This window comes from Vulpes vulpes, chromosome 3 (assembly GCF_048418805.1).
Source record: "Vulpes vulpes isolate BD-2025 chromosome 3, VulVul3, whole genome shotgun sequence".
Classification (NCBI taxonomy): domain Eukaryota; kingdom Metazoa; phylum Chordata; class Mammalia; order Carnivora; family Canidae; genus Vulpes; species Vulpes vulpes.
In genome coordinates, this window is record NC_132782.1 from 17,808,184 (window position 1) to 17,834,010 (window position 25,827).

Consider the following 25,827-nt stretch of genomic DNA (forward strand, 5'->3'; position numbering starts at 1 on the left):
GTCTCTCTGGAAAACAGTATGGTGGTTCCTCAAAAAGTTAAAGAGACCTACCTTGTGACCCAGCAATAGCACTACTAGATATTTATTCAAAGGATACAAACAGTGATTTGAAGGGGCGCATGCATCCCAGTTTTTATAGCAATGTCCACAATAGCCAAACTATGGATAGAGCCTAGATGTCCATTGACAGATGAATGGATAAAGGAGATGTGGTGTATATACACAATGGGCTATTACTCAGCTATCAAAAAGAATGGAATCTTGCCATTTGCAATGACATGGATGGAACTAGAGGGTATTATGCTAAGCGAAATAAATCAGTCAGAAAACGACAAATACCATATGATCTCACCCATATGTGGAATTTAAGAAACAAAACAGATGAACATAGGGGAAGGGAGGGAAAAATAAAATAATGTGAAAACTGGGAGAGAGGCAAACCATAAGAGACACTGAATTCTAGGAAACAAGCTGAGGGTTTCTGGAGGGGAGGTGGGTGGGAGATGATGTAACTAGGTGGTGGCATTAAGGAGGGTGCTTGATGTAACGAGCACTGGGTGTTATATGCAACTGATGAATCACTAAATTCTACCTCTAAACTAATTAAAGAAATTTTAAAAAGCAAACTCTTCAATGAAGGAATTCAGCTGTAAGCTACAGGATAAACACATCCTGAACCTAAGAAGGAAAAGACTTTAGGTCACACAGCCAGGGAGCAATGGTTTCATGTTCTAATGGGAAGGAAGTCAAAATCCAGAATGCTTTTGATTCATCTGTGAAGATTCACATGGGAATTTTAATAACTCTTCACCTTACTCCACAGTTGCTAATGGAATTTACCATCAGTCAGTTTAATGCAATGCTAGCTTTAACCTTCCAGGGCCCCTGGTTTGCATCCTAGCTTTACCATTTATTCTCTGACCCTAAGCAAGTTATTTGACTTCCTTGTGCCCTTGGTTTTCTTATCTGCAAAATGGACATACTAATAATAAAACAACAGTTCTAATACTACTACATAGTCTTGCTGTGAAGATTGCACGCAGTGGTGTACTGGAGTCAGCTCTTCTTGATGAGCTGTTAAATTTTCAGGATTTTTCCAGATCACTTGTTAAACCACTGGGTAGCTTGAAATGAGCCATTATCAGAGTATTTCTGCCATGGAGATCTGCGAATGCTGTAAATCAGGCCCTTTTCCTCCCCGAGAGGCATAGCACTGATTACAGGCAATAAATATTTAAAAGACTTAGCACTGTACACATCACAAAATAAGACCTAAATTAAGTTAAATATCTTTATTTTTAAGTTAAATATCTTTAATTGTTTACTGAATTCTTAGTACGTCTGTACATCTATTGTAGGTGCTATATAATGTACTACTAGAAGAAGCTAGGCTGTGCACAGATGCTAAGAGACAGCAGTTTCTACTATGTCAGAGGACAGAGTGAGGAGAGCATTTGTCATTGTAGTCATCAAGACTGGAGTGGTGGTTACTGCAACCACCACATTCTTTCGGACCCTTTATTCATCTTTCTTTCTCCCAGATTTTGCACAATATCTGGCAGAAGGATGTTTATTGCCTAAGTGACTGAATAAATAAGTTTGGTTATACAGTCGTAAAATAATGCATATAATTAATCACATTTTAACAAGTGATCTTTAAAGGATTTAACTGACTCATTGATGAATCAGGCTATTGTGGGTAAACTTGGCCAAAATACCCAGTATTATCTTTTCCTTTTTCTCTAAATGTGTATTTTTAATAATGAAGCAAATAATGCTTATTTTAAAATACAAAATAAAATAGCATAATTGCACAGTGTGTACTGCCTCAACTGGATTTTTATAATTTATTGCAGGGTTTGCCATAGATACATAATAATGTACACAGTTGATAAATTAAGACATAACAGGAAATGTTATATGTCTTATATATGTCTGTCTGAAAGTGATTCTCATTGTACAAAAAGTTTAAATTAAATGACAACTTAATTCTCACATACACTACGTTTTTGTTTTTTTCAGCATTGTTTCTTCTGTGAGAAGGATACTGAAAATCAAGAGAAAAAAGGAAGTGGAGTACTGTGTTGGAATGTGTGTATCCCTCTTTGCAAACAAGAATCCACTTTTTCCTCTCTAATTTGACAACTTTAGGAGCTAGTCATAAGTTTGGAACAATTTGGATGACACCCAAGAAAAATATAGCACTGGATTACGAGAATCTTTGTGGTAAACACATTCCAGGAAAAAAAAAAATACAAAAAAAAAAAAAAGTCAGCTGGGAGTAGTTGCTTCAGGTAAGGGTTAGACCAAAAGGATGAACTGTGTTTGCCTGTCTGTGATTTTTTTTAAAGATTTTATTTATTTATTCATGGCGGGGCGGGGGGGCGCTCTGTGCAGGGAGCCTGACATGGGACCTGATCCCAGGTCTCTAGGATCATACCCTGGGCTGAAAGCAGCGCTAAACCGCTGGGCCACCGAGGCTGCCCCCATCTGTGATTTTAACCAACTATAACATAGTATATTTTCAGGGCTTCTCATATTTCAGTGTGCATAAGAATTTCTTGAAGAGCTCACTAAAATGCTGATGCCTAGGCTCCACTCCCAGATATTCTGCTTCCTTAAGTCTGTGAGGGACCTAAGAACTTTTTTAAAGATTTATTTATTTGAGAGAGAAAGAAAGAGTATGCAAGCTGGGGGAGGGGCCGCAGGGGAGAGGGAGAGAGAGAATCTTCAAGCAGACTCCCTGCTGAGCATGGAGCCCATGTAGGGCTTGATCCCAGGACCCTGACATCATGACCTGAGCCAAAACCAAGACTTTGGACATTTAACTGACTGAGCTACTCAGGCATCCCCAAGAACTTTGATTTTTAACATGCTCCCAGGTGATGCCAAGGCTGCTGGCCTTCTAAACTTTGAGTAGTGTGGCTAGAGGTCAATAAGAAATATACTCCTAAAAAAAAAAAAAAAAAGAAATATACTCCTATAATCTATGGAATAGGGCAGTGGCTTCCAAATACAGTTAGCTTTGTAATCATCACTTGATGAAATATTTACAAAATCCAGGTAGAATCCAAACATGAGACCTGCCAAATCAGAATCTCAAGAGGTGGGCCCAAACAATATGATGAATCTCAGATAATGTGATAGTGAGGGGCTCCTGTGCTCCCTCTTGGGAGGCCAGTTTGTTGGTCAGGACAGATGACACTTAATAACTACCACATGTTGAAGCACATGCTGAAAAGAGACAGACCACATAATTCAAGTTAGAAACTGCTTGGGACACTTGGATGGCTCAGTGGTTGAGCATCTGCCTTCGGCTTAGGGCATAATTCCAGGGTCCTGGGATCGAGTCCAGCATCGGGCTCCCTGCAACAAGCCTGCTTCTCCCTTTACCTGTCTCTCTCTCTCTGTCTTTATCTCTGTGTCTCTCATGAATAAATAAATAAAATCTTAAAAAAAACAACAACACAAATTGCTCAAAATGGAAGCATGTCAGAAGGGCACAGAAGCAAATCAATGGCAAAAGGAGTACTAATTTGAGCAATAAGATGAGTTACAGTATTTCATTATAACCCTTAGAAAAAAGTTAAATATCTATGAGCCCATATATACATAAATTATTGAATGAATAAATTAATAAGAGATACTTTAAAGAAGAATCCTAATTAATAAATGTAAAAGAAATGAAGGAAATAGAAAATCATGTTGTCTATGTTGTAATGTTATAAAACACTACAGTGACAATTGTTGCAAGCAAGATTCTCTGATGGATGTTAAAATTGGTGGATGAAAATTTAATGAGAAACAAGATATTTGCATAGCCTCAAGTATTTCTCCACAGATATTTATTAGTTTCCAAGGAAATACAGTAAATTTACAGTGGAGAAACCCAGCGGACACCTCCCTAACCAAGTATCAAGGTGAATATCACCAGTAATAGGATATCATCACATACCCCTTGATATGATGCACTGAGGACAAAACACTTCTCTAGTATTTGTGCCAAAAATGATTTACTTCAATCTAATTATAAGAAAATATCAGACAGACCCAAAATGAGGTCAGCTATAAAATAACTGACCATGACCTCAAAAGTTTCAAAGTCATTGGGCATCTGAGTGGCTCAGTCATTTGAATGTCTTGATTCTGGATTTCGGTTTAAGTCACTACCTCAGGGTCATGGGATCGAGCCCTGGATCAGCTCCATGCTCAGTGGAGAGTCTGTTGGAGACTCTTCCCTTTTGTCCCTCTCACCACTCATGCTTTCTCTCTCTCAAAATAAACAAATCTTTAAAAAAAAAAAAAGTGTCAAAGTCATGAAAGACAAGTAAAAATTGAGGAGCTATCACAGATTGGAGAAGACTAGAAAGAAATGAAAACCACACGCAATATGGGATACTGGATTGGATCCTGGACCAGAAAAAGGACATTATGAGAACCTACCAAAATTCAAGTAACAGTCTCTAGTTAAGTTTATAGTACTGTAACAATGTTAATCTTCTGGTATTGATCACTGTACCATATAAGACGTTAACATTAAGGCAAGGTTGGTTAAGGTATATATGATAACTCTCTGCACTACTTTTGTTACTTTTATTTCAGTGTAAAATTATTTTGAAATAAAATTTTAAAACTTCAATGTGCTCTTCCTTGTGAAAATCCATCACCTAATCAACTCTGCTGCTAGCCTCCCCGATCTATGGATAAACTATAGGAATAGTTTCACTTGGATAGTAATCTAACAAGGAGCAGAGAAGGCTTTACACACAAGAGTCCAGTGCCCTTCCAGAGATAGGGGTTTTGTCACTACTGTCAGTCAGCCCCTTACCATGAGTCACTACCCCATAGACTAAACAAGTGTGGGAGCCCCCAAGGGCTCCTGTCAGAATTTCCTGGACTTTGGACAATATGTTGAACTCTTTAGCCCCTGACCATACTTTGGGGCACCACTGCCACCCAGCAACCCCCCACCCCGCCCCAGCAGATATCCACAGCCTGGGCCTCTCTGCTTTAAGGAGATAACCTGTCCTCAGTAGCAGCTTTAATATTCTATTTCTTTAGATGGTATTTTATTAAATGCAAAGCTCCTTAGGCAGCAGTGTTCACATTTTTCCCATGTCAATCTTTTGTCATACATCCAATCATTAAAAGCCAAGCTGATTCAATTCCAGTGGTTTCCTTTTGGTGGTTCTTTGCTATTCTCACTCATAGGAAAAACTCATTTCACTCCATTGTATTTCTCATTTGCACAGAGAAGTTTATATTTTGTTTTACTTAACTTGTTCTTCATATAAGAAGGTGAAAAGATGCTCATCTGTGTTTTCCAAGATAGGGGATCATTTCCTGATCTTTCTGGGAAGTTGTATAATGGGGAAATTAGTGGAGGTTGTGGAGATAGATTTTGATTGCTGGGTATGACATTTACTAATAGGCTGATCTTACACAGGTCTCCTCATTTCTGAGTCTAAATGTCCTCAATGACAGAAAAAGACAAGTAATACATGTAAACTTTTTGAATTATTATGAGAATTATATGAAATAATGTATGTGTAGAATTAAAAATTAGTCTCTTATTTACTAGATATAAAAACAATCTAAACTTCTTTTTTTGGCTGGACTTAGGGAATAAGGGAACATTTAAAGATAAGGAATCTCAATGAGAATGAAAGCTGTCTCTGGACCAATTGTGTTTTATTTGTACAAACAATCTGCTGTCAGTGGCCTTACTCTGAGCCAAAAAGGAAACAAAAAAAAAAAAAAAAAAAAAAAGAGCCAGGTTTCAATCAGGATAAATTTAATTATGCTTTGTTTTATATTCCAAATGACTAACTTCCTCTTGTTGTTAATTAGCTTTATTAAGACTATCTTTAAACTTCTGTTGAGGAACCTTTAACTTCTACCTTGAGAGGATTGCTGAAAATCACTAAATACATCTTTGGTAGGAAATAGTGGAGCTCCTGAGATTTATGTCTGATTCTTCCCTTTAGTTGTAAATTTCATCACAAAATTAAAATTACGGGGTGGGTTTTGTTTGTACATTTTTGTTTGTACTCCTTGTATGTTGAAAAGCTATGAGTGGGAAAAAAATTGAATCTGTCTTCCTTCCAGTAGCTACAGGGTTTGAAGTAAAGAAGTAACTCTAGTTTGCTTTTGACACAAATTCAGTGTGAAGCGTGGTGTCTTTATGATATACAAACACTTTAAACATAGGAGGTATTCAATAAATGCATAAATGCTAGTTTTCTTTCTCTGTACCTTTATAGTTTGTGCCTAAACATCACTTTGCTTTTATTAGGAATTTTAATCCACTTCAGATTGTTTTTGTCCTTCTCTTTTGGGGCTTGACATTGTCCTTTGGTACAATTAGGCAGCTTTATTTTAGAACAGTGGCTTTCAGAATTTCTAAGTTTTTTTAACTAAAAAAAATTTTTTTTAACTAAAACACTTTGTTGAGCCTCCATCTGATAGAGGTAGAATTATATATTTTTTAAAAACCTAACAAGCACTTCCTATAGTGCCTAGACTACTCAAAATACCTGCATAATTAATCACTTTGGTGTAAGTTACTGAAGGCTTTTTGTTAAAGAGCAACTTTATTCAGGAAAGGGGATATATTCAAACTATCATCAATCATAAACTCCTTAGTAGAATTAGCCAGCTACATTATTCGTGAGTCTAATAACTTAGGTCTCCATCTAGCAGGGATATGAAGGAATGAGATACAGGGATGTGGACATTTTGATTCTACACACAAGTTCTACTAATTGTGGAATCTGGTAACCATTCTAGGCAACTGGAGAAAATAATGGAACCTAGAAGTGAGGGAAGAGGTCCCATGGGTTTGAGAGAGGCCAGAATTGCTTAGTTGTGCTTTAACAGATTGATAGGAATTAATAGGAGTGATTTTTGATTGACATGTCAATGTACTCATCAAATTCATAACAGTTAAGTAGATGGCCATACAGGCTGGTGATGGGTTAGGGCCAAAATGGATAGATGTTTTTATTTATTTTTTTTTAAGATTTTATTTTTTTGTTTGAGAGAGAGAAGGCAAGCTTGAGCAGGGGGAGGGGTAGATGGAGAGAATCTCAAGTAGGCTTTGCACTGAGCCCCAAGCCTGATGCAGGCCTCCATCTTACAACACTGAGATCATGACTTGAGCCAAAATCAGGAGTCAGATGCTTAACTGACTGAGCCACCTAGGTGCCGCTGGATGGATGGTTTTTGACACTAAAGTAATAGATCATTAAAGAAAGGTGATGATGATAGGTTGGTGAGAGTGGGAGTTGGGGCAGAAAGAGAATAGGTATACTTTTTTCTGAGTGGAGAATTAATCCATAAGTCATACCTAGGGTATGGTTTAATTAAAATTTAATTAGTTGAGAAAACAAGAAACACAGTGTCATGCTTTTAAGGTCTAGGTTTGACCCTCGCTCTACTGTTAATTTTTAGGGCAAGCAAAGTGCTTTTACTTTCACATAAGTTTTCTTCAACTCCAGAATAGAAATTGTAATGCCTACCCCATTTTCTTCATAGGGTGTAAGTCACAATGAAATAATTAATGTGAAAGTGCTTTATAAAATGCCATAAGGCTTCACAATTCTATAAATTTTGATAATTTCTATACTTATCCCTAACATGCATCTTTTTTCTTTAAAAGCAAAAGCTAAATAAATAAAAACAACATCCATGCAATATAGAATTATCCCTGCTAAGAGAAAGGGCCTTACTATGGTTCTTAAAAAAAAAAAGACAATATACCATTAACACTCATTTTATGCATTTTTTCTTTATTCTATATTTATAGAAATAAACCTAATAATTTCAATCATGTTAGTTATACATACTTAAATGGTTTATAACTGGAATGGTGTTTTGTAACTTAAGTAATGGGAAAAGAGCTATCTGTATTGAGAAGATTATAAACCAAGAGTTCTGCTACTCCTAAGGTAGTGATTTAAAATTTCTTTAAAGTTCTGCTGGAAACACAAATAATATTAGCCTGACTGGTTGCCAATCAATGAAACAATCTTCACCAGGGTTGGTTGACATCTGCCTGCACCCTGCAGAGCAACCATCCAATGAAGCCACAATTTCCTATGAGGTAGGAGTAAGATGAGAAACTAAAAAATTATTAAAGCAACATCTTAGATACACTAATACCCATGTTTTTGTCTGCAGCTAAGCAGCAAGAGTAGGCTACTTGAGTTCAATTAAGTTGTGAGCTCATTAAATTGTGAAGGTGTATACAGTTTATTTAGTTGGAGAAAAATAATAATCACAGAACTGAATCACAAGATTGATGACTCAGATAATTATTGTTTTGATGTTCTAGGAAGTACAGATATAAGGGGCATATCTGGAACCTAGTAAAGGTATGACCTTGAAGATTTCTTTGGGTATCTTAAATGTATTTGTTGCCAAAAAAGTGGAGAGACCAATAGCTCAGGGTGTTGGGATTTTCCTAATTGCTCTAGCGGCAGTTGGATTGAAGTTATTATTGATGCTTAGGAGACTCCGTCTAGAGTCAATTATGCTAGCCATGATTCATCTTTGGGAAGTAATTCAATAGGACGCTGCAAATCCAAAAGGCAGAAGTAGAGAAAATTCTGCCTGGAATGTCCCTTGAACTTCCCAGAGTCAGTTCTCTTGAATAGGCTCCTGATTTCTGACCACAAGTAAGATGATTTTTACCTAAAGTTTATGATTTAGATACTCTCAAGAGCAACTGCATAGATTTTTTTTTTACTCTGGTCAAAGCATGATTTTATTGGATAACACAATGCAGGAAGCAAAAAGCCAAAGGTCAATTCCTAGTTTTACCACTGGTTAACTGGATGGTCATTGGTTGCATCTAATATTTTATTGAAAGACTCTATCACATTCATTAAACCTTATTTACTGAGGGCTCGCAAGGCAGACAGCCTAATACCAGAAACTATATTAGTACCTGAAGGTATGTAGATTTTAGTTTAGATACTTGATAGCACTACAGAATATAAAGTTACAATATGAATGAGCTCACATCTACCAATGAAAGGAAACTGAAGTAACTGCAAAAATGCATATAATGTACATAATGTATAATAACAATGTTTTCTCATGTCTGTTTTTGAATCTTTACATCTGGGGCCTTGCTGATCCTGAACATAGCAAACAGCTCCCCTTTCATGTGCCACCATCCAGTGCAGAGCCCTCCAGTCTTTTTTAAGCTCTTACACTGTAGGCCACTATTTCCCTAATCACTCTTGCCCTAATCACTCTAAGGCCAGTAATCAGACAACTTGGGACAGTCTCCATGCCCTAGAGCCTACTGAAATTATTCAAACTAGCAGATCTTAAACCCGCTTACCCTGATCTCTTCCATTTCTTCCTACAGAAACCACAATAAAGGCCCATGCTATATTTTCCCCGTTTTCTCTGCCTCCTGACCAATCTTAGTCCTGCACGGTGTACTGTGCCTCCAGTTTATATGTGGGTATAAAAATATGAGTCTTTTCTGCATCTATATATCTTACCATATGTGATGAAAACAAAACCTGGGTATACTTTTACAACAATGTATTACTCAAAAATGGAGAAAGAAGGCATAAAATACTTAGATAGTTCAAGATGATATAGTCCATTTGAAAACTATCCCCTACTTCAAAGCTTATTGATTCAATCCTTCATTCAAAAATAATGATTGAGGGACACCTGGGTGGCTCAGCGGTTGAACGTCTGCCTTTGGCTCAGGTTATGATCCCAGGGTCCTGGGATCAAGTTCTGCATCGGTGTCCCTGCAGAGAGCCTGCTTCTCCCTTTGCCTGTGTCTCTGCCTCTTTCTCTGTGTCTTATGAATAAATAAATAAAAATCTTAAAAAAAATAATGATTGAACACTCCCTATGGATAAGGAGTTGTTTTAGGAAATGTAAATCTACTTTGTTATAACAGAAATAAAAGAGAGAAACTATTATATATCACAAGCATTTTTCTATTTGATTTTCAATTTTGATTTGACATTTTCTCTAGGTTTTCCTATTTGAAGCCCTCTCTACCTGCTTTTTCTTTCTGCTCCCCTACTTCCTGTTTTCCCATGTTAGCACTTCCGTGCTTATCTTCCTCCTCCCCCTAGCAAGTGTATATCACACCATGGTGCACCTACTCCCACACCTGGCATGCTCACGCCACACTCACACACCTCTCATTGGTACGTCACAACCCACCCGACACCTGGTTAAGCAAGTTTTGTATTTCAGGTCATGAACTATGAATAAATAAGTTAATAAGAAACTTGGTTAGTTACTTGTTTTTATGGGCACTTAACCCTTGCTTATTATAACCGATTGGTGGGATTGTTGTCAAAGGGGAGTATAAAACAAAGTTCACAGGTGAGACTGAAGAAACATACCTGTGGGAATGTTTATTATCTTTTCTGAACTCTTCGGAGAGTGTAAATCTTTAGTCTCTTAACATATAACTGATGCACAAAGGAAGCATATGCAGCAGGTTATTGTGGTCCTTGGCATGGTGAGCTATGAAAGTGATCATGTCTGCATCCCTCCTGAAAAAGAAGAAACGCCTCAATAAATTGAGGTATCAGCCAAGGTATATAGCTCTGAACAGAGACTTGACAAAATAATGCCTTAATTGAGAAAAGGGCTTAAATTTCTTACATAACCAGAAATCTGGGGATAGGCAATCCAGGGCTCATGTAGCTCCTCAAATACTCAGGCTTCCTCTATTTTTTCTGTTCCATCACCCTTAGCTTTTGGCTTTTATCTTTATGGTCTTAAGATAGCTGCTGCTACTCCAGACAAAAAGGGAAAAGGTCAGAAGGCATTTCAGCTGAGTCTAACCATTTCTATTAAAGTGCAGACTTTCCTGCAAAACCCATTCAGTAGATTTCTGCTTTTGTCTCTTTGACTACATTGTCACCTGGCCACAGGGGTCTAAAAATTAAATAAAACACACAAATACCCAACAACAACAACAACACAATTATGTTGTTGCCTAAAAATTAAACACACAAATACCCAACAACAACAACAACACAATTATGTATTTACTCCCTCCATTGCAAATCAAGTTTTTGGTAGCAGAGAAGAACAAGAGAAAATGGAAACCGGTAGGCCACTCTCAGTGTCTGCTGCATTTTTTAACAAAGTGAAGTTGATGGACCTCTTGGTAGGTTCAGACAATGGTAGCAGCATCACCATCCCCCTCATATATCCTCCTCAAAGAGTACAAACAGGAGAAAGGAAAAGTAAATTTATATGCAATCACATTTCGGCACAACCTGGAGATAGAGAATATCCAAACTTCAAATAAGTGTAATTAAAAAAAGAATAATCAAATCCCAGAATGCAGCTTCCCACACTCCCACCACAACCTTACGGCTACGAGGCTCTTGGGTGAGCAAGAGCAGACCCAGAACTGCAGGGAAGACAAAACAGGGGAGCTAGTAAAGGATCCTAAGTTTGAAATTATTCTACCACCAGAAAGACTAAGTCCATTCTAAGCCTGAAAATACTAAAAAAGCATCCAGGCATGAGCATGGGTATAAAAAACTTCTTCCTTCATGACAGCCATTTCTGCTTCTGTGTGTCTTGCTAAACCTAATTAAAACAAATGCCTGGTGCCCTTCTGTAACAATACACAATTCAAAAATGGAGAAATTGGGGAAGGAAGTTTGAACTTTGGTTATTTAAAGGGACAGGCAGGATTTTAAATGGCAACCTTTGAAACTCATAGCTCTGGGAGGAAAAAAAGAAATATGAAAAGGGAAGGGAGAAATACTCTTTGACAAGTAGAAAAGGCAATAGAGACAAAAAGGGAGGGAATAAGAAAAAAAAGGAAATCTTATGTTTCTACAAGATAAAGAAGCAGCATAAAAGCAAAGGACTCATGGCCCTCCTTACTCCATAAAAACACACCCCCCAAAAACTGCCAAAGTACCTGAACTTTGTTATACCAATATAAAATGCTGCCATAAACCAAGAATCTCAAAAACATCCCAATAACATAAATATGAACAACTGGAAAGTAAAATCCATATAGAGATACAGTGAAAACAAGGAAATGAAATGTCATGCCTATCAACTGAGGCAAATTCTCCTCTGATAAAACAATAAAAAATGAGAAGGAAACTGTAAAGAAGAAAACTGTAAAGAAAACTGTAAGTTCACACATCAAGCAGATTTATGTATTCTCATAAATTAGAAGTAAAATTAGAAGTACAAAAATTAAAAATAAAATAGACAACATAGAGATAAATGAAAAGGGTTGATTGCACTCAGAAAAAAAAAAAAACAGAAGAAAAAGGCAAAATTATCTCACAAGTAAAGAAAAACTTACAAGTTGCCCAAGGGAAAATAGACTCAGAAATTTAATAAGGAATATTGAGAGAGGGTGAGAAAACTCTAGAGAGAATGAAAATGGCCTAAATAAAGTAGTAAAAAGGACTAGAGGGAGAGTGGCCGACTTGGAAGACAGGCAAAAAAGGAATGGTTTTCATGTTAACAGAGCCCCTGAAGACAAAAACAATAAAGCAGAGCTAATATTTTAATTTTTTTTCGAGAGAGAGCATGAGAGAGAGGGCACACAAGCAAGGGAGCGCAGAATGGGGTAGAGGGAGAGGGAGAAAGAGAATCCCAAGCAGACTCCCCATGGAGCACATGAGGCTCAATCTCATGACCCCTGAGATCATGACTTGAGCTGAAATCAAGAGTTGGACGATTAACTGACTGAGACACCCAAGTGCCCCAACAGAACTAATATTTTAAACTATAATCCAAGATACCTTTACAGAATAAAAAAAAGACTTATATCTATACATTCAGAGTTCACTGGGTACCAAGAAAATCTAATCCAAAACAATTAAACTCTTAAGACATATTTTTAAGCATTTAAAGTCTTAAGAATCCAAAACTCATTAGATTTCAAAAATAAGTATAAATCCTCAAGGTCTCCAGGCAGAAATATCAAATTACTTACAGTGACAGAAGAATTAGACTGGGCATCAGACCTTTTAAAACCAACATATAAAGCTAGGCAACAACAGAGCAATATTTTTAAAAAGCTTAGTGAAAGGAATTGTGAAGCAAGTATTTTATATCCAGCCAACCTGTCCTTCAAATATCAAGCATATAGAAAAATCAATTTACAGAATTTAGGAAATGATGTGTCCTTTTTTTAAGCCTTTTTTTTTTTTTTTTTGAATTTACTAGAGGATAAATTTCATGAAATCAAATCATGACTAGAAAAATTTCAGCCAAAGGACTGACGGTGAACATTTAAAAATATATAAATGCTCATGTAAGACTCAAACAACAGTGGGGGAGAGAGTAGACAGCAAATATGCAAAAGTTACACATTGTCACAAAATAGAAAAATTGTTTCAAAATGAAAAAGTTAGGAACTAAAATTCATGATTCCTTTAAATCTGACATTAGTGAAAATCAAATTAACTTTATGGGACGCTGGCAATAGTAATATTTCAGAATGTAATGGTGTATGGCTCTGGAAATGAAAAACCAGAAAGAGAATCATGGGGAGTATAACCAGAAGAACTGCTCTAAAGAGGAATCTAATAACAATGACACAAAGTGGAAATAGAGGCCATAGGAGCTGGGTCTGAATGCAATCTCCTAGAGTGACTCTAGCCACGTGGTTTATCTGCCACATGTCAGCCATCGGAGCCTCAAAGACACCCACCTTTGACACCATCTAAATATGGTATATATCTTCATTTCTCCACTACGTGTTCCAACCTGCCCACCTACTCACCCCTCCCCCTGACACCATATTTCTCCAGGAGACTTCACCTTAAGATATAGATCAAGAACATAGCCTAAAGAAATAGCCAAAATTTAGTGTGGTGCTTGAGAGATTGGTATTACATTTTTACTTTGTCTTTACTTTCTAGGTGTATATATATGAATCCTAGGGTATGTGTGTATAATTTTGTTTGTTTGTTTGTTTGTTTGTTTGTTTGAATGTGCTGAAGACACTTCCACTGGCCTTATTTCCTAGGTGAGTCACAGATTGTGGGCATCTACTATTAACTATTCCAGCAATGACTACAAGTACCATCAGCAAAATTTCAGGTTTTATACTCAGAAAAAAAAATCACTGTTCTTAAATATGGAGGATGGCAATTTTGCAATTTTGCACTGATATGGTCTATTGGCTAATATTATATACTATGTTATTAGCCACTTGGAACTTATGGGTAACCTATTATTTCTTATTCTGTTTTTAGACATAATTTTTAAGTTCCTCATTTTTTCACTCTTGCTTATATTCCAAAACTATTGGCACAAACTCTATTTTTCTAATTTTTATGGTTCAAACTCATGGGGCAGTGTTTCCTTCAGTTTCTCTCATCAAGCAAAGTATAAAAAGCAAAAAGTATCCCAAAGGCCACAGGATTCTTCACATTCACTCTGATAAATCATTCGGTTCACCCTTTGAGCTTTGCACTATTATTTTTCTAGATCAACTGCTTTAAAGCCTAAAGATAGACTTAGATTTTAAAAATTAATTTATAATTTTAAACACAAATTGCCATGTCCTAAAATTTTCATGTTGATAGGCAAAAACTATACTCAATACAGTATAATCAAAGACCAGTATAATCTAGGATTGCTCAATCCTAATAGGGACTACCTACAAAATTAATGGCAATTGTGACTTAGAATTTCAAAACTCTTGCTTTCCACTTCAGTGTAACGATTCAATGTGGATACATTATTCTCCCTTGGGACATTGACTTTTAGATGTCGTACATATAGATATCTGCACATTTTAGTGATTGGAGTACCTTAAGTATTTTGGCTAGGGAGCCATGAAATAGGGAGATGTGGAAAATAGTTTTGGTTTTCTCACTTTGCAGCTTTTTATCACTGTCAACAACTTCTTTAATGCCCAAAGGACTCCTGTGTGAGGAAAGGAATGCTCACCATTTGTACTTTGTCTAAAGTCCAATTTATAAATATTTAGGCAATATAGCTCCAAATATTCACACATTACTAAAAAACTTATAAATTAAAATTTCATATATTTAACAAACTAAATTTCTATATGTACATATTGATGCTAAACTTAATTTTTTTTCCTAACTGAAGCTACAAATCTATTAGATGTTCTTAAATGTTCTAAACCCATTGAAAAACAGAGAAACAGAATATTACAATAATTACAACACTGATCAGTACACTTTGTTACAAAAGTATTTGTATAGTGTATTTAGATTTAATTGTCTTTATTTATATTCTCATTCTTTTACAAGTTTACCTCTCAAAATCTCTAATGTATGGGAAAGGTTAATAATCTATGATTCAGAGGTTGAGATAAAAGACAATGTGTGCATGCCAGGGTGACTTATTTGAGTTCACCATCCAATTGGATAAGCTTTTTTAGACAGACTTTATTGCTTCAGGAGCTACAAATTGCTGAAATTATTGACTTTGATCCATTAGGTGTGTTTGGAATTTTTTATGATCTAATTTTTTCCCTAAGCAGCTCATCTTCATAGTATAGATAATAAACAAACTACTTTCCCACTCTGTTTCAGTGTCTTTTTAAAAAAATACAGCTTTATATGTCTTTTTTGCAATTGTTATTCTGAGTTTCCTTTCTTTATCATATAACGTAAGAGAAGTTTACTTTGCAACTACTCACTTTTTAAAAAGATTTTATTTCTTTATTCATGAGAGACAGAGAGAGAGAGAGAGAGAGGCAGAGATGCAGGCAGAGGGAGAAGCAGGCTCCATGTAGGGAGCCCGATGTGGGACTCAATCCCGAGTCTCCAGGATCATGCCCTGGGCTGAACGCGGCACTAAACCGCTGAGCCACCCGGGCTGCCCTGCAACTACTCATTTTGAGTCATCTTGATCTTCCTCAGTTAAATCATTAGCCTTTGGGTAACTTTGTTTTCTTTCTCACCAACTGTTGAGACACTGAGTATTTTTTCATCTTCACATTTATATTTATATAAATATATAAATATATGTATACATGTGAATAAAATATGTATATATAATATTTATATACAAATATTAGAAATAATTATAATCACAAATAATTGATATTTGAATGATATAAATATATAGTTGTTAAATAATTGTCATGATAAAGTTCCCGCTCTTTAGGAATTTTCAAACTAAAACAACTAAAATAGATTGGAATATACCTATAAGAAAATGCCTTTGATCTTTTCAAACTCTAAACATTTTAGGCCCCAGTTGCTTTCCTCAGAGAATAATAATACTCGCTTCAACTATTTTGGGGGCTCATCATAAAAATAACTTGAATTCATGACTGTTAAGATCCTTTTTTAGACTACTGTCTACATTATTATATTTGATACAAAGGCTATTCTTGATATAGTGCATACTGATAATGTAATTAAACCACACATCGGGACACAATGAATAGTAAGGGGGTATGTACATCCCTATTTGTCTACATGTCTAACATGACTACAGATGGAAAAGAGAAGAGTCATAGAAGAAAATTCTATTGTCACCCTCAGGATATCCCCAGATATCCCCAGATAAGATATAAGGAAAGTGAAGACAAGTAACATAGTAAAAACTTAAATACGTTTAAGAGAAGGGAAAAAAGTTAAATGTAAACCTTGAGAAATGTGGATTCTCAATGAATGATTATTTTATGAATAAACAAATTGACCGGATAGGGTAGCAGAAGTTAATAGTATTTTTTTTTTGTAAATTTATTTTTTATTGGTGTTCAATTTGCCAACATATAGAATAACACCCAATAGTTTTTTTTTCTTCTTTTACCATTTCTATAGAAAATTTTAGGAATAGGATGACCACAATGAGTTGGTTGAGATAGGAGTATTGATAAAAAGAGCTTACTTGCTTTTGATAGAGATGAAAAATATTCTTGGAATGCAAGTAGGTCTGCAGAGAGGAAGACTAATGCGGCTCGTTCCCAGAAGTACTGATTTTATATTCTTTATCTCTGAATCAGTTGAGATTTTCATTTCAGACATTCATCTCCCTTTTCAAGCTGTTTAAAGTTTAAAATTAGCATCATTACATCAGAACAAAATCTCTTGCTAAGTCATAGCTCAACTTTATGTGTTCAGTGGATTTTTTTTTCTTAGTCCATGAATCACCAAGTAGTGTTGGTAAATGACATACCTACTTTCCTATACTCCTTGCCAAGCAAATTTGATTTTGGTTTAAATGTTCTTGTCACAGTCTTAATTTCAAGCATATTTCCACAACTATCAGGATTCGTAGTTTTGTTTTATTTATTTTTTGATATGTAGTTTTAGATCATGATAAAAAAGATGAATTTCCCTATATTTTTCTTTTGTCCCAATGTGTTAAATTGTGTCATTTTTGGAAAGTGTAGCAAGTAGCATATATACTTCCTTGGGAAGAAACAAAAAATTCTGAGATTTTATTAATTAGGGTACCAGTAGGCTATGCTTCTTCATGTATTTCACTTAAAAAAAAAAGATTTTATTTATTTGTGAGAGACAGAGAGAGAGAGAGGGGGGGGGGCAGAGACACAGGCAGAGGGAGAAGCAGGCACCATGCAGGGAGCCCAACGTGGGTGGGACTTGATCCCCCGTCTCCAGGATCACACCCTGGCTGAAGTCGGTGCTAAACCACTGAGCCACTAGGGCTGCCCATATATTTCACTTCTGAAGTCATTCCTCCACTAACTGGCTAGAGCATATTTGTTGATTCTTTGAATGTATTTATTCTGCTTTTACACTTTGGTTGTTTGGCTGGGTTGAATTTGAAGGAAAAAATATATTTTTTAGAATTTGAAGAGAAGTCCCAGGATAACAGCTGTTCAACAGGTCCAGAGAACAAATGGGTCTGGTTTGGAGCAGGACAGAGAGCCATAGAAACAATGATGCCGAGGGAAAAATTATTTAAAGTGTTTGAGCATCTAGAAGAATTTTGCCTATGCATTTCACAGCTTTTTTAAAGCATCTGGGAAAAAATAAAAGTGCACAAAAATTAAGTTTTAAAAAGAGGCAATTATTTTTTTTTAAATTTTTTAAAATTTATTTTATTTTTAAATTCAATTTGCCAACATATTGTATAACACCCAGTGCTCATCTTATCATGTGCCCTCCTTAATAAAAGAGGCAATTATTAACTCCAAAAAAACCCCAAAAAGTTATACAAGAAGGTAAACATCACAGTGAAGTATTTGGCTTATAGTAAATAATACTTATCCAAAATAGGATAAATACTGATTATGGGATTTGACCCAGAATTATATAGCTCAATTGGGAGGATGAATTCAAGGGAAAGTGGAGGGTATAAGAGGGCTTACTTACACCATCAGGAAGGTTTATAGATCCTAATCCTATCTTTTAGCAATAAACCACAATGATTCATAGTAGGTATGGCAGCTGTAATTTATCACATTGAGACACTTTTGATAGTGAAGAAGACGACGGTGATAATTATGCCAAGACAATGGGTATAAACTGGAACTGATAAGCAAATTTGGTATATGGTAACCCTAATTATAGGCATATTATTTTAAATGTAGAGGTAAATGCTATTGAAATAGCTAATTAAGTTGAAAGTATCTCTAGAAAGTGGCATTGATGGAGAGAGAGTAAAACAGGAGACTGCTGATTCTTAAAATAAATCTTAATGCTATTTGACTTAAATAATTATGCATTGTATTTACCAACTTAAAAATTTAAATGTAGATATTAGATTAATCTTGCCTAATTGTTCTTGGTATGAGCCAGAATATTCCTTACAGTCAGCAAGAGGCAACATCTGAATTCTCCTATAATGCTTATTTATACTCTTCATTTGATGCTTCTTCCTCTAAGAAAGGTGCAATTGGATGGTACTCTATCCTGTTTGTGTCTCATATAGGACCTTGGCAAAAAGTAGATGCTTATTAAATATTTGTTAATGAATAAAATAAAGATTCAGTAATATTTTCAAAGGCAGAAAAACCTTCTAGAAGCCAGGTTTATGGGACAATATTTTCTAGTACAGGTGTAATGGTGAGCCAGGCTTATCCTGGGGATTCTGTAGGCAACTTGGAAGGAGACTTCTTTACAAAATTTAACTCTAGGGGGAAGAATTTTGACACTAGTGTAGAGATCCCTTTATGACACAGTGGTACCTAAAATGATAATAACTAAACTTTTAGAAATCATAGCCTGTAATGTGACCTTTAGGGATGAAAGTTTTTTGCTGCCAAACTGATACCTGTTAGTTTGTAACTTCCTCAAATTTTCATATCCAAAGAGTCTTTTCTTTGTTTGTTTGAATAATAAGATTAAATACTGAGGAAGGGGAACTGAACATATTTTCTTTGGGGAAGCATTTTCACAACCTAGTGTCCTATATATGCTTGGATCGGTAATGAACATCAGAGTGTAAACACCCAGTTCAGAGTCATTGTCGTAGAAATGAGACCAATAGGTCATGAAATTGTAGCTCATTGTTTCTCAGCGTATTTGTCTTCTAAATTGAAATTATCATAGAAAAAAAAATGGGGAGAGAGAAAAAAATTGGAACTGGAAGCAAAACAGAAATAAGAAAGAAATGAGGGTAGTAATACGGATATATCTATTGGAAGTCACACTGAACTCAGCATACCTAATCTAATTAGTTTGTTTAAGGATAATTCTCTGCCAAAAGCAAACACAGAAACCAAAAAAATTTAAAAACCACTCTTCTTATTCTGAAACCATGTTTTCTCAGTGCTTAAGTAAATATTTATACTGGGTCTATTCTTCATAGTAGGGTTATTTGGTGACACGTTTCCTTGATCTCCAAAGTCTATCTCTGATATAACACATTCCAGCTAAGTGTTTCTCTTATGCATAGCACTGCTGGTCACAGCCTTTATTACTCATATGTGGTTGTCTGTTTACTTGTCAGTATCTTTCACTAAATTGCAAGCTCTGGGGAGCTGCTATTCTATTTTGCTCATCATTGAATGCCCCACACTCACTGCTTGGCACATAGTGAATGCTCAATCAATATTTGCTGAATAAATGAATAAATGAATTATGTTATTCTTTTTTACTTTATATCTGCAGGAGCCAGTCTCTGAAAACAACATGTGCTCACTGAAGACTTGACTCAGACAATAAATTTGTGAATTTGGCAACTGTCAAAGCTCTCCAGCCAGAAAAAACAAGACAGTGGGTATTGTGACAGCTTGTAGGCATTTCTCCCAGCTTTGGGGAGCTTAAGGCAGGTCTCAGGAGCAACTACAGAGGGCCCAGGCCAATTAGACAAAGGAAAAACCTAGGATTAACTTTAGGCATTGACACATCTCTTTCTTTTCAGTGACTGTTAGTTCATTGCCTAAGCTATGAAGAAACTCAGGGGAAATATAAATTATAGCAAGAAAGTGCACTATATCCTTCACCTGGCAACAGGCTTAGTAAATCTGGCTTATTTCTGAGCTGGTATGTGCTGCCTGGATATTGTGATCTGTATTGTTTCAGACTGTAATAACTATGAGGATTTTTCATTCTTTTTGGTAAGAATTGAGTAGCAATCATTTAGATTAGTCACAGTATTTAATTTATTGAGAGAGGAGGTAGTGGCCACAGGGGATAGGAATCAAAAGAAGGGTAAGTGATGCTCTGAACCAGGGACAATGTCCCTATTTATTACATCATGTGCCCCAATCCCAATGAAGTTGACACTCCTGGTACTAGTAGCAGACATGTACGTTATTTAATTTTGATTATTGTTATTACAATAGGGAGAGAATTGTACCAGTCTATTAGTGCTCCCTTTCCTTATTCCCTTTGTGAGATTTGGCACACATCTGAGAGTAGTAGTTCCTAATCAGGGGATGGAATTTGAGTTATCACCACCTGTAAGGATTGGGCCTCACTCTTGGTTCTGTCATTCAACAAATATTTATTGAACACCAATTATGGGGCCAAGCAATATTCTAAGTGCTGGGAAAATAATAATAAATAAAGGAGAGGGAAGCCCAGGTGGCTCAGCGGTTTAGCGCTGCCTTCAGCCCAGGGCATGATCCTGGAGACCCAGGGATCGAGTTCCACATCGGGCTCTCTGCATGGAGCCTGCTTCTCCCTCTGCCTGTGTCTCTGCCTCTCTCTCTCTCTCTCTGTGTGTGTCTCTCATGAGTAAATAAATAAAATCTTTAAAAAATCATTTAAAAAAAGTAAATAAAGGATAAATTATATTCATCAAGCAAGATAGATGATAAACATTAAATAAGTATATCGTGTAGAATATTTAAAAGTGATAAATAATAGAAAAGAAAAATCAGGGAAAAGGGTACAAAAGTGTGAGTAGGCAGGGTGGGGAGTCACAATTTTAAATGGAAAGTAAATATAGGCCTTATTGAAAGATGGCATTTGAGCAAAGACTTGAAGATGGTGAGGGAGTGAGTTTGGAAGACATGTGGAAGGAGAGGCCCTGCAATGGGCAGTTGACTAGCATGGTTGAGGAACAGCAAGGTAAGGGGAGAGAGTGAGGAAGAATGTAGAAGAGATGAGATATGGGGAGTCCCTAGAAGACTGTAAACCGGAGAGTGACTTATTAGAGTTCGGTTCAAAGGTCTGCCTGCTATGTGAAAATGATGTCTAAGGAATATGGCAGAGATGACTGGCAGGTGACCCAAATCCATCCTCCTTTTTCCACAGTGTAGAGTGGTCAGTGGAAGCAGCTGGCCAGCCAGGGACCATATTTCCTACCTGTCTTGGCATGTAGGTATGGTCATCTGACTAGGAGAGAACAGAGCTGCCATTGGCCAAAGAACTTAATGAGCACTGGAGAGATGTTTGGAAGACGTGAACTTGGCCCTTGACTATTGTATAAGAAAGAAATAAAGGTATTGTTCTTTAAGTCACCGAGATTTGGGGGTCCATTTGTTATGACAACCCAGCCTACTCTAACTAAGACCAAGGTCAAGGAAAAAACCAGGAAGATCTTTTAGGAGGCTATGGCACTAATCTGCACTAGGTGAGAGATTATGGTGGCTTGGACCAAGGTAGTAGGAGTTAGAGGTAGCACAAAATGAAATCCTAAATATAGTTTGAATTTAGAGCCCACAAAATTTCATGACAGACTGGATGTGGTGTGTAAGAGAAAAAAGGGAGGCAAGTCTGATGTTATGGTTTTGGGGTTGATGCATTGTAAGGTTAGGAAGACAGCAGATGAAACAGATTTGAAGGGGTAAATTGGAATTGAGTTATGGATCTATATATTTGAGATGATTTTTAGTCTCCCAGTGAAAATGTTGAGTAGATACGTAGACATGTAAGTTTGAATTTCAGGGAAAATGTCTGGCCAGAGATAGTGATTTGGAGTCATCAGTGTGTAGATTGGTGAGGTCACCATGGGAGTGAGGACAATCACAAGAAGAGATCAAAGGACTGGGCCCCTTCATCTTTACGAGGTTGAGCAAATGGGGAGAAATCAGCAAAATGACTGAGTAGGAGAAACTAACCAGAAAGAAGAAAAAACGAGAATGTGATGCACTGGAAAAACACTGACCCACCATGCTTAGGTGTGCAGAGCTCCATGCTAAAGATCAGGACGTCCGAAATTGCCTCTTAGGAGCAAGAGAAAGACGTGTCAACCAGTGAGACTGTGATAAGAACAATCCTGGGCCCAACAGGAAAGAGCTGAGAGGGAGGCAGCTGGGAAATTTTTGGATTCTGTTCCCTGAAAGGGAAGAAGTAGATAAAAATATTTTTTGAGCAACAGTGACAATCAGTTCTATATTTTAGAGACAGAACTGGTGGCAGGAAGAAGGGTGTATTTTGGAGAAGATGAAAATTTAGTAGGTTTTTTTTTTAAGATTTTATTTATTTATTCATGAGATACACAGGAACAGAGGCAGAGACACAGGCAGAGGGAGGAGAAGCAGACTCTATGCAAGTAGCCCGATGTGGGACTGGATCCCAGGAATCCGGGATCATGCCCTGAGCCAAAGGCAGATGCCCAACTGCTGAGCCACCCAGGCATCCCTTAGTAGGCATTTCTGAGATCAATATACTGAGCTGGAGACCAGTCAGTCATCTTGAATGACCTTGAGATCAATACCCCAGTGACTTTAATCAAGCTGAGATTAAGGGGTTAACTGAGTTCAATCTTCCCCTCCACTTCTAGTCCTTCACCTGTCCCCTTGATCTCAACAAGTGACATCATTCTCTACTCAGTTGCCCATGCCAAAATCTGTTAATTATTTTTAATAACCCTGTCTCCTCACCCTGAGTCCAATGAATCACTAACTGCTGAAGCTTTCAGTCTCCTAAACGCTAAATACCTTTCAGGTTTGTCCAGTCCCCTCCATCCACTATGCCATCCTCTCACCTGAACCACACAACAGTTCCTGGCTGGTCTCTTCAAAGTAGATCCCTCCCACCCCTCCTAGTGCTCCTTTTGTCCGTTGACCACACTGGAGCCAGTGGGGGGCTTTTATTTTTTTTAAAGATTTTATTTATTTATTAGAGAGAGAAGAGAGAGAAGAGAAGAGAAGAGAAGAGAAGAGAAGAGAAGAGAAGAGAAGAGAAGAGAAGAGAAGAGGCAGAGGGAAAAAGCAGGCTCCATTAGGGAGCCTGACGCGGGACTCGATCTGGGTCTCCAGGATCAAGCCCTGGGCTGAAGGCGGCGCTAAACCGCTGAGCCACCTGGGCTGCCCCAGTGGGGGCTTTTAAAAACAAATCTTATCACTTCCCTTTTTCTCTTCCTCCTAGATTAAAATCCTGAGGCTGGCTTTCTGGGCTCTCTATGGTCTGATTTCTGCCCCCCTTCACCAGCTCTGCACACAAAAAAACATTTTGCTGAATGAATGAATAAATGAAGGCTAAGATACAGCCTCATGCTGGGTAAGTTATTTACATATTATAGTCCCGTTTTTCATTTATAAAATGAGAATCATAATATTTCCCTCACTGGAATGTTGCTAACTAAGTTAAACACTAGGATAGCACGTTAATAAAATGTAAGCATTTAGCGTTGCATGATAGTTTTGATTGTTGTAAATGAACCAAATTGGCACTTAGCACAGAACCTGATGCATACACTCAGTACGTACTTGTTGTTCATGATAAATCAGCACTTTGGGATTGTAATTATCTTGGTAACTATTTCTATAAAATTGCCTATAAAACCCCATACCATCTCATTTGATACTGAACAGAAAGCTATACATGGCTACTTGCAGCATCATGCTGCTGCTCAAAAACTCCTCATTGTCTCCAAAGACTGAAATCAAGTTCAAATTCCTCAGGTTGGCATTCATATTTTCAATTTCTTTAATATATATCCTATGCTCCTGAGAAGTTCATCTTAAACAAAATTTATTGGATTTCTACAGTATCCAGGACCTGTATTAGGTGCTAGATATTTAAATTTAACCAATGAAGTCTTGTATGATGTACTTTCAGTACCCCACGTGTTGCTGGATTTAAAGGAGCAAAATCCAAACTGGCCAAAATGTCATAAAAAAGGAATATAATTCAGGGTGCCTGGGTGGCTCAGTTGGCTAAGTGTCTACCTTCAGCTCGGGTCATGATCCCAGGGTCCTGGGATTAAGCCCCGCATTGGGCTTCCTGCCTGGCTTCCTGCCTGGCGGGAAGCCTGCCTCTCCTCTCAGCCTGCCACTCTCCCTGCTTGTGCGCTCTTTCTCTCTGTCAAATAAATTAAATCAATAAAATATTTTTTGGAAAAAGGAATTTAATTCTTTACACAGGTCTCTGAACGGATGTAACAGGAATCATAACCCCAGAAACACATCCCATTATCTGTTGTAGCCATGGAGGTGCACTGTTCCCAATGCCCTTCAACACAACATGTTACAGGGAGCACAGCTGACTGCCACAGCTTTGGATTCTACACCCTGTTCATGCTGAGGCCATACTTTTGCCAGACTGTACTTGGCCTGTGAATGACAAGGAAGGGGACTAGAGCAGTGCACTGAGGGCTAAGGCTCTTTCCCTCCATTTTCCTTCCTTTCATAGGTGTCAGACCTGCATCATGGTCTGAAGGTGCCTTCTTCCTCCTATGCACTCCTCTTTTATCCTTACCAGGTGTTTCCCACAATCATTCTTTTACATATCTAACCCCATCTTAGCATCTGCTACTTAGCAAACCCAAACACAGGCGCTATCAAGAGCAGTCCAAGATAATTGGTAAGATGGGGCTTTTAAATCAGGGAACTATACGCTACTGTGTCATCCAAAAGAAAAATGTGTGCATCTGGGACCGAAAAGCAAAAGCAAAAGTAGCCCCACTTAGCATTGTTCTTAATGACTCACTGGGGGGTTATGTGCTTTTCATCCCCACAATCCTAGACTCTGCAGGGTCTGCTGTCAGTGAAATTTGAACTCTGACTTCAGGGGCCCCCTAAGCACAATAAAAGCCAAATCCAGTCTCCCCTCCTTGATCTCAAGCCATATTCAGTTTTACATGAGAGGCTGCCCTGTTCTCCCTGGAAAGACTCCTCATATGAGAAACTTCTTCATGCCCTCCTGGTGCACTGCATGTGTGTCATCACTAGTCCGGACACCCGAACCAATTTTGAGTGGGGAGGTCTTTCATATCTGGGAGGGTGACCACAGCAGAAAGATAGGAGGGCAGGAGACAAGGGAGGGCAGAGGGACAAGCAGCTGCTCTATACCCTCAATTATAGGAAATGAATTCCCTGGTCTCCAGAGTAAAACTGTTCTTGATCCATAACACTGAATTAAGGAAATTATATTCTATACTACCTTTAAGTACGTATCCTTTGCAATATTCTAAGGCAATATTCTCAAAGATGTAAGGCTAGAAGAGACCCTGCAGGAATTTAAGAATTCAGTATCCTGAATTTCT

At 37.3% G+C, this 25,827-nt stretch overlaps 1 long non-coding RNA gene across 1 annotated transcript in view; it reads right to left on the reverse strand.

The window, feature by feature from the left end:
- Positions 1-25,827, reverse strand: part of LOC112916405 (uncharacterized) — a 188,115-nt gene that overhangs the window by 133,798 nt on the left and 28,490 nt on the right. Inside the window, exons 4-5 of the long non-coding RNA XR_012000324.1 lie at positions 16,867-17,020; positions 10,392-10,544 (exon numbers count right to left, since the gene is read on the reverse strand). This is a non-coding gene — a long non-coding RNA (uncharacterized lncRNA). The remainder of the gene's footprint in view (positions 1-10,391; positions 10,545-16,866; positions 17,021-25,827) is intronic.